The 14,456-nt window shown below is 40.4% G+C and overlaps 1 long non-coding RNA gene and 1 other non-coding gene across 2 annotated transcripts; both read right to left on the bottom strand.

Annotated features, from left to right (window-relative positions):
* Nucleotides 1-1,030: 1,030 nt before the first annotated feature.
* LOC130973850 (uncharacterized) lies at nt 1,031-2,077 on the bottom strand. Its single transcript, XR_009084306.1, has 3 exons — nt 2,031-2,077; nt 1,201-1,287; nt 1,031-1,112 (listed from the first exon to the last, which is right to left on the bottom strand). It is a non-coding gene; the product is annotated as an uncharacterized LOC130973850 (long non-coding RNA).
* A 4,596-nt stretch (nt 2,078-6,673) lies between these two features.
* On the bottom strand, nt 6,674-6,781 carry LOC130977840 (small nucleolar RNA R71). The gene has a single exon (XR_009085514.1). It is a non-coding gene; the product is annotated as a small nucleolar RNA R71 (small nucleolar RNA).
* Between the last annotated feature and the right edge of the window lie 7,675 nt (nt 6,782-14,456).

Below are 14,456 nucleotides of genomic sequence, written 5' to 3'. Positions count from 1 at the left end.
GTACACAAAATAATCGTCGACCACATATACACACAAACCAAAATCAAACATCTCCATTTTATACCCTCCCCATACAGCAAGACTGCACAATGACAGAATCCTCATACATTGAGCAAGCCTTCATGGCTGATAGCAAAAAAGATAAGAAACATCCACCATATTCCAAAAGGCTGATTCAAGTTAAGCCCAAAGGCCAAATTGAATTTAAACTACAAAGGCAAAAAACACAGATGCTGTTCATACTTCCATTACCACTTGAACACGCTATAATGAATCTTTTCAATACAACCTAATTAAAATTTAAATTTAATCACAAATCTTCTATTTTCAGTATTCGGGATTTGGGATGAAGATGCCAGAAGGGAATCCTTCAAACAACATTTGAAGAGATTTTGCATGGGGAACAATAAGGGAGTAAAATTCTAATTCACATTAGTATTTTCTTGCATTTATGTTTATTCAACTCAAACAGTACACACCAAAGTACAAAAAGAGACGGAAAAAATTGCAGCATATCTTGATCAGTCTGACAAATTTTACACTTATAATTAAAATAAAAGGTAAAAAAGTGACGGTCCACCCTCCCAGTTGATTACCTTCAGCAAATTACTATCAAACTTCACAAAGCAAGATTCTATATAATAGCAACTCAACGTAGTAGTTATTAAATAGCACAAATATTTTTCTATATCATTTACCCTTCAACCAAACATACCCTAAAAGCTAAGAGAAAGCCAACAATGGAAATCGAAAGGAGGATAACCTCCCTACCAAAAACAATTAAAAGGAAAATTTAATTTTGCATTTATTATTGAATATAATAATTATGATTAACATTAATTCCCTTACGTTTTCGCAGCCTGCCTCCCTTTCCCAATTGCAGCACCAAAATATCTCTAGAACATAGCAACAAGAACAAATTAGTAGAAAAGCTGTATGTGGAACTACAAAGAAAAGGAACCTCAATAGTTCAGGTATTGCTAAATATAATTTCAGAAGTTGTCAACAAAACAAAAGGTTCACTAACATAGGAAACACCAGAAGGTTCAACCATGTACAATTGTGGTCCATCTCTATCATAACCTCCTAGTATGACTCCACATCCAAAAGGTCTGTGAAATTGCCAACAATATGTTATTGATGTAAAAAATACGAAAAAACTACAGCTTAAAATGGTAATGCGAATTAGTTTCACTAAACCTGAGCCACCAGTATAGTGTGCAAAGGTGCACATAACTAGCCACGCGTTCAGCAAGTTCCTTAACAGGAATAGGTTCTCCATACACACTGCAAAGAAAAATAAGCTAGAAATGAATATTATGTAACAGAAAGATATTGATCTTTAACTGGGCACTATACACATAAGGAAATGGTAAAAACACAATATTAGCATGCACATCAAACCTAGTCCATTCAACACTGTTACACTAATTCTCTTATCCCATAGTGATTTAATCATGACATTCAATCTAAAGCATGAAAATGCATGAGTACTGAAACCCCAAGCATGATATGGTTCACTTCAATCCAGAGCCACCAACTGCAATGTGTTAGATCATAGATGTTTGAAATGGCAAATGTTTTAAGGTATAAACCAATAATTTTAATGGTCCACTAAAACTTTCTTTCTGAATGAGGATTTTAGCTTTTGATTATATTCTATCACTATAAGCCTGAGAAACAAGAACAATAAAATGAACTAAATTATCACTATGTTATTTGGACAGCAGTTTAAATTCCTACCGATCAGTTTCAGGGAATCCTACATTGTCACATTGACAATAAGTCAAGCAAAATATAGCAGAATAAAAAAGAGTAATGATAATTGGTTGAATCAAAATCAAAACAAGTCTTAGTCACTTTCCAGTGATTTAAATTTTCAATTAGTTCATTTGTGTTCAACAGCAATAACACATCCAATCCAATCTTAGTCAATACAGACAATACATTTAAATGAATGCATCAGAAAAAATGAAAAATAAAAGGGCAGGGTGGACTTTGTTGTGATATTTCAGGATAATGTAATAAACCTGTCATAGTTAGTTGCTTCAGACTTGGTCCTCACAACAGTTTGCCTACCGTTAGCTGCTAACCTTGCCACAGCCTAAAATTGGAAGAAGATTCATGCATACATAAGAAAAGGTTCAAAAATGTAAAACCCGGTTAATTAACGGCTAATTAACCCATAAATGAGAATTTATTCTAGAAAGCCTAAAATGTGATTTTTATGGCTAAATGTGATAGAGGAGACTGAGACGAGAATTTTGGTACCAATTTTATAGAATTCGGACCAAGATTGGACCGAACGGGCCAAACCGGGCCAAACGGGCCAAACCGGGCCAAACGGACCCAAAGTGGGCCCTTGGCCCAACACAACTAAACCAAAACCCTAGTTTTCAGCACTCTCTCTCCTCACAACACACTCAAACACGCTGAAATTAGAGAGAAAGGGAGGAAGAACACTCTCTCAAGTTCTCTCCCTTGGTTGATCTTCAAACCATCATAATTTTTGATCTAGAGCTCCGATTGCCGCTCCGTTTGCGGCCACGCGTTCACCGCGGAGAGCTCTACAAAACTCATACAATTAATCTTGAGGTAAGCCACGTGTTTCTGTTCGAAATTCCAGCCCTTATTTTCGAGTTTCATGGGTAAAATGTTGAGATTTTGGGTTCTTTGATGTTATAGGACCCAACTCTCTTGAAGGAGAAGGTTAATCTTGTCTCTTTGGACCTTGGGTGTGGTAAGATTCTCAACCCTACTGTAATTTTGTTGTTCTATGATGTTTGGGTTTTGAGATGTTGTGTATGGGTATGATGGTTGTGGCTTAGGTTGTGTATGTGTGGATATTGGAGCTTGATTGGTGATTTTGAAAAGCTTGGAGAGGGTTTGGTGGTGAAAAATCTGTTCTTGGAAGTGTTGAGGCCTTGAGAGCTTGTGGATAAGTGGTTTGGAAGTGCTCCGGTGGAGCTTGGGAAAATCGGCTAAGGTATGGTTTCGGTTTCTGATGAGCGGATAATTTGTACGCTTTTTGGCATTGTTTTTAGTATGTTTTTAGTATCTTTTAGTTAGTTTTTATTACATTTTTATTAGTTTTTAGTTAAAATTCACTTTTCTGGACTTTACTATGAGTTTGTGTGTTTTTCTGTGATTTCAGGTATTTTCTGGCTGAAATTGAGGGATCTGAGCAAAAATCTGATCCAGAGACTCAAAAGGACTGCAGATGCTGTTGGATTCTGACCTCCCTGCACTCAAAGTGGATTTTCTGGAGCTACAGAAGCCCAATTGGCGCGCTTTCAACGGCGTTGGAAAGTAGACATCCTGGGCTTTCCAGCAATATATGATAGTCCATACTTTGCCCAAGATTTGATGGCCCAAACCGGCGTTCAAAGTCACCTCAAGAAATTCCAGCGTTAAACGCCGGAACTGGCACCTAAATGGGAGTTAAACGCCCAAACTGGCATAAAAGCTGGCGTTTAACTCCAAGAAGAGTCTCTACACGAAAATGCTTCATATTTTTATGTCATTTACTCATCTCTGTACACCCTAGGCTACTAGTTTTCTATAAGTAGGACCTTTTACTATTGTATTTTCATCTTGGGATCTTTGGAACCTTTTCTTGAGATCTTTTGATCACTCTGGGAGGCTGGCCTCACGGCCATGCCTAGACCTTATTCTTATGTATTTTCAACGGTGGAGTTTCTACACACCATAGATTAAGGTGTGGAGCTCTGCTGTACCTCGAGTATTAATGCAATTACTATTGTTCTTCTATTCAATTCCGCTTGTTCTTTGTCCAAGATATCACTTGTTCTTCAACTTGATGAAGGTGATGATCCGTGACACTCATCATCATTCTCACTCATGAACAAAGTGACTGACAACCACTCTTGTTCTACAAGCAATCAAAGCTCTAGTGAATATCTCTTGGATTCCTGATAACACGATGCATGGTTGATCGCCTGACAACCGAGTGCTCGCCTGACAAACGAGCCAGCCATTCCGTGAGATCAGAGTCTTCGTGGTATAGGCGAGAACTGATGGCGGCATTCAAGAGAATCCGGAAGGTCTAACCTTGTCTGTGGTATTCTGAGTAGGATTCAATGATTGAATGACTGTGACGTGCTTCAAACTCCTAGCAGGCGGGGCGTTAGTGACAGACGCAAAAGGATCGATGGATTTTATTCCGGCCTGACCGAGAACCGACAGCTGATTAGCCATATGCTGTGACAGAGCATGGGAACATTTTCACTGAGAGGATGGGAGGTAGCCACTGACAACGGTGAAACCCTACATGAGCTTGCCATGGAAAGGAGTAAGAAGGATTGGATGAAGACAGTAGGAAAGCAGAGAGACGGAAGGGAAGGCATCTTCATTCGCTTATCTGAAGCTCTCACCAATGATATACATAAGTATCTCTATCTTTATCTTTATGCTTTATTCGTTTATCACTATACCCATTTGAGTCTGCCTGACTGAGATTTACAAGGTGACCATAGCTTGCTTCATAGCAACAATCTCCGTGGGATCGACCCTTACTCGCGTAAGGTTTATTACTTGGACGACCCAGTGCACTTGCTGGTTAGTTGTGCGAAGTTGTGTTTATGCCATGGTATTGAGCACCAAGTCTTTGGAGCCATTACTAGGGATTATTTCGTGTATTAAAAAGTATTGATCACAATTTCGTGCACCAAGTTTTTGGCGCCGTTGCCGGGGATTGTTCGTGTATGGACAACTGACGGTTCATCTTGTTGCTTAGATTAGGTATTTTTTTTTCAGAGTTCTTAAAAATGAATTCTAGTGTTTCATGATGATCTGTTGAAATCTGGCTGGCTGAGAAGCCATGTCTAATCTGATTGGACCGAGGTTTCAACTAATCATCACAATAGCTTGTTGATCTCTATCAATCTTGCTATTGGAGCAATGATCTGCTAAGGCTTGGCTGGCCATTGGCCATGTCTAGTGTTTTGGACCGAATCTTTCTTTGAAAGCTTGGCTGGCTGTGAAGCCATGTCTAGTTCCTGGACCGGAGTCTTAGACTAGCATTGCAATGATTCCTGGAAATTCAAATTGAGAATTCTGAAACCTTTATTTTCTATTTTCATATAATTTTCGAAAAAAGCACAAAAAAAATTCACAAAATCATAAAAACCAAAAATATTTGATGTTTCTTGTTTGAGTCTAGTATCTAATCTTAAGTTTGGTGTCTTGCATGCCTTGTTTATTTGATCTTGGTTCTATTTTCAAGTCAATAGTACAGGGAACTGAAGATTCAGAACATGCAGCAGAGGAATTACACAGAAAAAGCTGGGTGTTCAAAACGCCCAGTGAAGAAGGACAGACTGGCGTTTAAACGCCAGCCAGGGTACCTGGTTGGGCGTTTAACGCCTAAAAAGGTAGCATTTTGGGCGTTAAACGCCAGAATGGATACCATTCTGGGCGTTTAACGCCAGGATGGCACAAGGGGGAAGATTTTGTTTTCAAATCAATTTTTTTTCCAAGTTTTCAAAGTTTTTCAAAATCAAATCTTTTTCAAATCAAATCTTCTCAATCAAATGTTTTCAAAATCAATTTCTTTCCTTTTTCAAAGATACTTACTAACAATTAATGATTTGATTGAACATTTCAAGTATGTTGCCTTTTCTGTTGAGGAAGGTTTAATTTTTGAATCATATCTTTTCTTGTCAGGCAAGTCATTAATTTTTAAAATCAAATCTTTTTAAAATTGTTTTCAAATCAAATCTTTTTAAAATTGTTTTCAAATCATATCTTCTCAATCACATCTTTTTCAAAATAAGTTTTCAATCAAATCTTTTTAACTTCTAATTTCAAAATCTTTTTCAAAAATCACTTGATTTCTTTTCCACTTTGAATTTTCGAAAACTATCAATCAATTTTTCAAAATGTTTTTGACATCTTTTTAATTAATTTTCGAAAATTCTCTTCCTCTCTTCCCACATCCTTCTATTTATGGAGTACCACTCCTTCTTAATGCACAATTCGAACTCCATCTAATTAAAGTTCGAATTCTTCTCCTTCTTCTTTCTTCTATTTTCCTTTTCCTCTAACACCTCAAGGAATCTCTATACTGTGACATAGAGGACTCCACATTTTTTGTTCTCTTCTCTTTCATATGAGCAGGAGCAGAGACAAAGGCATTCTTGTTGAAGCTGACCCTGAACCTGAAAGGACCTTGAAGCGAAAGCTAAGAGAAGCTAAGGCACAACTCTCTGTAGAGGACCTAACCGAATTCTTCAAAGAAGAAGAACCCATGGCAGCCGAAAACAACAACAATGCCAACAATGCAAGGAAGGTGCTGGGTGACTTTACTGCACCTACTCCCAATTTCTATGGGAGAAGCATCTCTATCCCTGCCATTGGAGCAAACAACTTTGAGCTTAAGCCTCAATTAGTTTCTCTAATGCAACAGAATTGCAAGTTCCATGGACTTCCAATGGAAGATCCTCATCAGTTTTTAGCTGAGTTCTTGCAAATCTGTGACACAGTCAAGAATAATGGGGTTGACCCTGAGGTCTACAGACTGATGCTATTCCCTTTTGCTGTAAGAGACAGAGCTAGAATATGGTTGGACTCACAACCTAAAGATAGCCTGGACTCTTGGGAAAAGCTAGTCAATGCCTTCTTGGCAAAGTTCTTTCCACCTCAAAAATGGAGTAAGCTTAGAGTGGAAGTCCAAACCTTCAGACAGAAGGATGGAGAATCCCTCTATGAAGCTTGGGAAAGATACAAACAATTAATTAGAAAATGTCCCTCAGACATGCTTTCTGAATGGAGCATCATAGGTATTTTCTATGATGGTCTCTCTGAACTATCCAAGATGTCTTTGGATAGCTCTGCTGGAGGATCTCTTCATCTGAAGAAGACGCCTACAGAGGCTCAGGAACTAATTGAGATGGTTGCAAATAACCAATTCATGTACATTTCTGAAAGGAATCCTGTGAACAATGGGACAAGTCAGAAGAAAGGGGTTCTTGAGATTGATACTCTGAATGCCATACTGGCTCAGAATAAGATATTGACTCAACAAGTCAATTTGATTTCTCAAAGTCTGTCTGGAATGCAAAATGCACCTGGCAGTACTAAGGATGCTTCATCTGAGGAAGAAGCTTATGATCCTGAGAACCCTTCAATGGAAGAGGTGAATTACCTAGGAGAACCCTATGGAAACACCTACAATTCTTCATGGAGAAATCACCCAAATTTCTCATGGAAGAATCAAGAGAGACCTCAACAAGGTTTCAACAACAACAATGGTGGAAGAAACAGGTTTAGCAATAGCAAACCTTTTCCATCATCTTCTCAGCAACAGACAGAGAATTCTAAGCAGAACCCCTCTGACTTAGCAACCATGGTCTCTGATCTAATCAAAACCACTCAAAGTTTCATGACTGAAACAAGGTCTTCCATTAGGAATTTGGAAGCACAAGTGGGACAGCTGAGCAAGAAAGTTACTGAACTCCCTCCTAGTACTCTCCCAAGTAATACAGAAGAAAATCCAAAAGGAGAGTGCAAAGCCATAACCATGGCTGAATCTGGAGAGGAAAGAGAGGAAGAGGACGCCACTGAGGAAGACCTCAATGGGCGTGCACCAACCTCCTCTGAGTTCCCCAATGAGGAACCATGGGAATCTGAGGCTCAAAATGAGACCATAGAGATTCCATTGGACTTACTTCTGCCTTTCATGAGCTCTGATGAGTATTCTTCCTCTGAAGAGGATGAATATGTCACTGAAGAGCAAGTTGCTAAATACCTTGGAGCAATCATGAAGCTAAATGACAAGTTATTTGGAAATGAGACTTAGGAAGATGAACCTCCTTTGCTCACCAAAGAACTGGATGACTTGTCTAGGCAGAAATTACCTCAGAAGAGACAAGATCCTGGAAAGTTTTCCATACCTTGTACCATAGGCACCATGACCTTCAAGAAGGCCCTGTGTGACTTAGGGTCAAGTGTAAACCTCATGCCTCTCTCTGTAATGGAGAAGCTAGGGATCTTTGAGGTACAAGCTGCAAGAATCTCACTAGAGATGGCAGACAACTCAAGAAAACAAGCTCATGGACTTGTGGAGAATGTTTTGGTAAAAGTTGAAGACCATTACATCCCTACTGATTTCATAGTCCTAGAGACTGGGAGGTGCATGGATGAATCCATCATCCTTGGTAGACCCTTCCTAGCCACAGCAAAGGCTGTGATTGATGTTGATAGAGGTGAACTGATCATTCAAGTGAATGAAAAATCCTATGTGTTTAAGGCTCAAGGATATCCCTCTGTCACCATGGAGAGGAAGCATGAAGAGCTTCTCTCAAATCAGAGACAAACAGAGCCCCCACAGTCAAACTCTAAGTTTGGTGTTGGGAGGCCACAACCAAACTCTAAGTTTGGTGTTGAACCCCCACATTCAAACTCTAAGTTTGATGTTGGGAGGTTCCAACATTGCTCTGAGTATCTGTGAGGCTCCATGAGAGCCCTCTGTCAAGCTACTGACATTAAAGAAGCGCTTGTTGGGAGGCAACCCAATGATTATATTTTATCTATTTTCCTTTGTTATTTTATGTTTTTTGTAGGTTGATGATCATAAGAAGTCACAAAATCAATTGAAAAAGCAAAAACAGAATGAAAAACAGGAAGAAAAACAGCACACCCTGGAGGAAGAACTCACTGGCGTTTAAACGCCAGTGAGGCTAGCAGTTGGGCGTTTAACGCCCAGTCTGGCACCATTCTGGGCGTTTAACGCCAGAAAGGGGCACCAGACTGGCGTTAAACGCCAGAAAAGGGCAAGAACCTGGCGTTAAATGCCAGGAATGGGCACCAGCCCGGCGTTTAACGCCAGAAATGGCTCAAAACGTGATTTTGAGCAACATTTGGTGCAGGGATGACTTTTCCTTGACACCACAGGATCTGTGGACCCCACAGGATCCCCACCTACCCCACCACCACTCTCTCTCTTCTTCCCCCATTCACCAATCACCTCATTACCTCTTCCCCAAAACCCCTTCACCTATCAAATCCCATCCTTCTCTTCACCACTCACATCCATCCTTCATAAAACCCCACCAACCTCACCCTTCAAATTCAAACCACTTTCCCTCCCAAACCCACCCATAATGGCCGAACCCCATCTCCCCTCTCTCCTATAAATACCCTTCTTCACTCCTTCATTTTCACACAACCTAAACATCACTCCCCCCCTCCTTGGCCGAATACATAAGCCACCCCCCTTCTTCATCCTTTCTTCTTCTTCTACTCTCTTCTTTCTTCTTTTGCTCGAGGACGAGCAAACCTTTTAAGTTTGGTGTGGTAAAAGCGTTGCTTTTTCGTTTTCCATAACCATTTATGGCATCCAAGGCCGGAGAAACCTCTAGAAAGAGGAAAGGGAAGGCAAAAGCTTCCACCTCCGAGTCATGGGAGATGGATAGATTCATCTCAAGGGTGCATCAAGACCACTTCTATGAAGTTGTGGCCTTGAAGAAGATGATCCCCGAGGTCCCCTTTTCACTCAAAAAGGGTGAATATCCGGAGATCCGCCATGAGATCCGAAGAAGAGGTTGGGAAGTGCTTACCAACCCCATTCAACAAGTCGGAATCTTGATGGTTCAAGAGTTCTATGCCAATGCATGGATCACCAAGAACCATGATCAAAGTGTGAACCCGGATCCGAAGAATTATCTTACTATGGTTCGGGGGAAATACTTGGATTTTAGTCCGAAAAATGTAAGGTTAGCATTCAACTTGCCCATGATGCAAGGAGATGAACATCCTTACACTAGAAGGGTCAACTTTGATCAAAGGTTGGACCAAGTCCTCACAGTCATATGTGAAGAGGGCGCACAATGGAAGAGAGATTCAAGAGGCAAGCCGGTTCAATTGAGAAGGCATGACCTCAAGCCCATGGCTAGAGGATGGTTGGAATTTATCCAACGCTCAATCATTCCCACTAGCAACCGGTCCGAAGTTACTCTAGACCGGGCCATCATGATTCATAGCATCATGATTGGAGAAGAAGTGGAAGTTCATGAGGTTATAGCCCAAGAACTCTATAAAGTGGCGGACAAGTCTTCCACCTTGGCAAGGCTAGCCTTTCCTCATCTCATTTGTCACCTCTGTTATTCAGTTGGAGTTGACATAGAAGGAGACACCCCCATTGATGAGGACAAGCCCATCACCAAGAAAAGGATGGAGCAAACAAGAGACCCCTCTCATCATGAGATCCCTGAGATACCTCAAGGGATGCACTTTCCTCCACAAGACTATTGGGAGCAACTAAACACCTCCCTAGGAGAATTGAGTTCCAACAGGGGACAACTAAGAGTGGAGCACCAAGAACACTCCATTCTCCTCCATGAAATTAGAGAAGATCAAAGAATCATGAGAGAGGAGCAACAAAGACAAGGAAGAGACATTGAGGAGCTCAAGCACTCCATAAGACCCTCAAGAGGAAGAACAAGCCGCCATCACTAAGGTGGACCCGTTCTTTAATCTCCTTGTTCTTTATTTTCTTGTTTTTCGAAAATTGTGCTTTATGTTTATCTATGTTTGTGTCTTATGATCATTAGTGTCTTAGTGTCTATGCCTTAAAGTTATGAATGTCCTATGAATCCATCACCTTTCTTAAGAATTGTTCTTAATTGAAAAAGAAAAGAATTGCATGAATTTGGAATTTTATAACAGTTTAATTATCTTGATGTGGTGGCAACACTTTTGTTCTATGAATGTATGCATATGTCTTTTGAATTTGTGGTTCATGAATGTTGGCTCTTGAAAGAATGATGAAAAAGGAGACATGTTACTGAGGATCTAAAAAATCATAAAAATGATTCTTGAAGCAAGAAAAAGCAGTGAATACAAAAAAAAAAAAAAAAAAAAAGAGGAAGCAAGCGAAAAAAAAAACGAAAAAAAAAGAGAAAAAGAAAGAAAAAGAAAGAAATTAAGTTGTGATCCAAGGCAATAAGAGTGTGCTTAAGAACCCTGGACACCTCTAATTGGGGACTTTAGCAAAGCTGAGTCACAATCTGAAAAGGTTCACCCAATTATGTGTCTGTGGCATGTATGTATCCGGTGGTAATACTGGAAGACAGAGTGCTTTGGGCCACGGCCAAGACTCAATAAGTAGCTGTGTTCAAGAATCATCATACTTAACTAGGAGAATCAATAACACTATCTGGATTCTGAGTTCCTAAAAAAGCCAATCATTCTGAATTCCAAAGAATAAAGTGAGATGCCAAAACTATTCAGAGGCAAAAAAGCTAAAAGCCCCGCTCATCTAATTAATACTGATCTTCATAGATGTTTTTGGAATTCACTGCATATTCTCTTCTTTTTATCTTATTTGATCTTCAGTTGCTTGAGGACAAGCAACAATTTAAGTTTGGTGTTGTGATGAGCGGATAATTTGTACGCTTTTTGGCATTGTTTTTAGTATGTTTTTAGTATCTTTTAGTTAGTTTTTATTACATTTTTATTAGTTTTTAGTTAAAATTCACTTTTCTGGACTTTACTATGAGTTTGTGTGTTTTTCTGTGATTTCAGGTATTTTCTGGCTGAAATTGAGGGATCTGAGCAAAAATCTGATCCAGAGACTCAAAAGGACTGCAGATGCTGTTGGATTCTGACCTCCCTGCACTCGAAGTGGATTTTCTGGAGCTACAGAAGCCCAATTGGCGCGCTCTCAACGGCGTTGGAAAGTAGACATCCTGGGCTTTCCAGCAATATATGATAGTCCATATTTTGCCCAAGATTTGATGGCCCAAACCGGCGTTCAAAGTCACCTTAAGAAATTCCAGCGTTAAACGCCGGAACTGGCACCTAAATGGGAGTTAAACGCCCAAACTGGCATAAAAGCTGGCGTTTAACTCCAAGAAGAGTCTCTACACGAAAATGCTTCATTGCTCAGCCCAAACACACACCAAGTGGGCCCGGAAGTGGATTTTTATGTCATTTACTCATCTCTGTACACCCTAGGCTACTAGTTTTCTATAAGTAGGACCTTTTACTATTGTATTTTCATCTTGGGATCTTTGGAACCTTTTCTTGAGATCTTTTGATCACTCTGGGAGGCTGGCCTCACGGCCATGCCTAGACCTTATTCTTATGTATTTTCAACGGTGGAGTTTCTACACACCATAGATTAAGGTGTGGAGCTTTGCTGTACCTCGAGTATTAATGCAATTACTATTGTTCTTCTATTCAATTCCGATTGTTCTTTGTCTAAGATATCACTTGTTCTTCAACTTGATGAAGGTGATGATCCGTGACACTCATCATCATTCTCACTCATGAACAAAGTGACTGACAACCACTCTTGTTCTACAAGCAATCAAAGCTTTAGTGAATATCTCTTGGATTCCTGATAACACGATGCATGGTTGATCGCCTGACAACCGAGTGCTCGCCTGACAAACGAGCCAGCCATTCCGTGAGATCAGAGTCTTCGTGGTATAGGCGAGAACTGATGGCGGCATTCAAGAGAATCCGGAAGGTCTAACCTTGTCTGTGGTATTCTGAGTAGGATTCAATGATTGAATGACTGTGACGTGCTTCAAACTCCTAGCAGGCGGGGCGTTAGTGACAGACGCAAAAGGATCGATGGATTTTATTCCGGCCTGACCGAGAACCGACAGCTGATTAGCCATATGCTGTGACAGAGCATGGGAACATTTTCACTGAGAGGATGGGAGGTAGCCACTGACAACGGTGAAATCCTACATGAGCTTGCCATGGAAAGGAGTAAGAAGGATTGGATGAAGACAGTAGGAAAGCAGAGAGACGGAAGGGAAGGCATCTTCATTCGCTTATCTGAAGCTCTCACTAATGATATACATAAGTATCTCTATCTTTATCTTTATGCTTTATTCGTTTATCACTATACCCATTTGAGTCTGCCTGACTGAGATTTACAAGGTGACCATAGCTTGCTTCATAGCAACAATCTCCGTGGGATCGACCCTTACTTGCGTAAGGTTTATTACTTGGACGACCCAGTGCACTTGCTGGTTAGTTGTGCGAAGTTGTGTTTATGCCATGGTATTGAGCACCAAGTCTTTGGAGCCATTACTAGGGATTATTTCGTGTATTAAAAAGTATTGATCACAATTTCGTGCACCAGTTTCCCGTATCTAATATGTAATGTGGTAGAAAATACTTAGGCTAGAGGCCCTAAGATAGGCATTGAATTGTTGATGTTGTTGAATGATTGAGATATATGATGTGGTCATATATGTGATGATGATTATTGATGCCTTGGTGGTATGATGTATGAGAAATATGCATGTTGTGATATGTGCTTGATGATTGGTTATGGTTGAATTGTGGGTTGAACCATGTTGATGGTGAGTATGATGTTGATTGTGTACAATAATGATTTATTGGAATTGGTGTTGTTGAGAATTGGCATGAGGAATAGTATATGATATGTCAATGTGTTTGAGTTTGAGCCACTTGGGTGAAGTGGGGTAAAATGATGAGATAGTGATTTTGGTAAATTGTGGTAATGTGTCAATGTGTGAGTTGAGGAGGCTTGATGTTGAATTTGATATATTTTGATTGATTTCAAAGAAAAGGGATGAACTTGGCATGTTTTGATTGGTTTTGAAAAGAGTTGAAAATGGCTTGTTTTGAAAATGGCACTTTGTGGTTTTGTATGAAAATATGGTTTTTGGGCACACTTTGGCGGGACATAACTTGGACTACGGATCCCCGTTTTGTACCAAATCTGTTTAGAAATGAAATTGGATCCGGGATGTCCATGCCGTTCAAAGAACGGGTGAGAAACGATTTAAAATGAGGAAGTTATGTCCGTTGGAAGATTGGGGATTAAATCTGTGAATTCTGCAGCTTTTAACTTAGAAAATTTTTAGCAGAATGACCCCTTGCGCGTGGGCGCACCTGGCGCGTACGCGCCGATCTTTCAGAAAGCGCCATCCACGCGTGCGCGTGATGTGCGCGGGCGCGCCGATTGTGCTGCACCCAATGCCCAGCCATTTTCCAGAGAGTTATGCCAGAACTGTGCCTGGGGCACGAGAACACCCGCGCGTACGCGTGGTTGACGCGTGCGCGTCGATTGGCAAATTTGTAATCCACACGTTAGCGTGCATGACGCTTGCGCGTCGATGAGTTTCGAGGCCATCCACGCGTGCGCGTGGAGTGCGCGTACGCGTGGCCCTGTTTTCATCCCAAAGTTGATTTTTGAGTTTTAAAAGCCAAATCTCATACTTCTAAGCCTCCGATCTCACCATTTATGTCTTAAATCATTATGATATACCTAGCATGAGAAAAAGGGCTAGTGAATGTGGTAACTTGCGAGTGAAGCAAGGGGGAAATATGTATGATCATTGAGGATCAAAGATGATTATGTGAGATGCGGAGAATGGCGGTGGAGGTGCTTGTTATGCCATGGGCCGAAGGGCCGTAAATGTTAATGAATTGGCTGGTTATGGATTTAA

Source organism: Arachis stenosperma, chromosome 4, assembly GCF_014773155.1.
Source record: "Arachis stenosperma cultivar V10309 chromosome 4, arast.V10309.gnm1.PFL2, whole genome shotgun sequence".
NCBI lineage: Eukaryota > Viridiplantae > Streptophyta > Magnoliopsida > Fabales > Fabaceae > Arachis > Arachis stenosperma.
The sequence above is the reverse complement of the archived record's forward strand: the minus strand, read 5'-3'. Positions and strand labels throughout refer to the sequence as shown.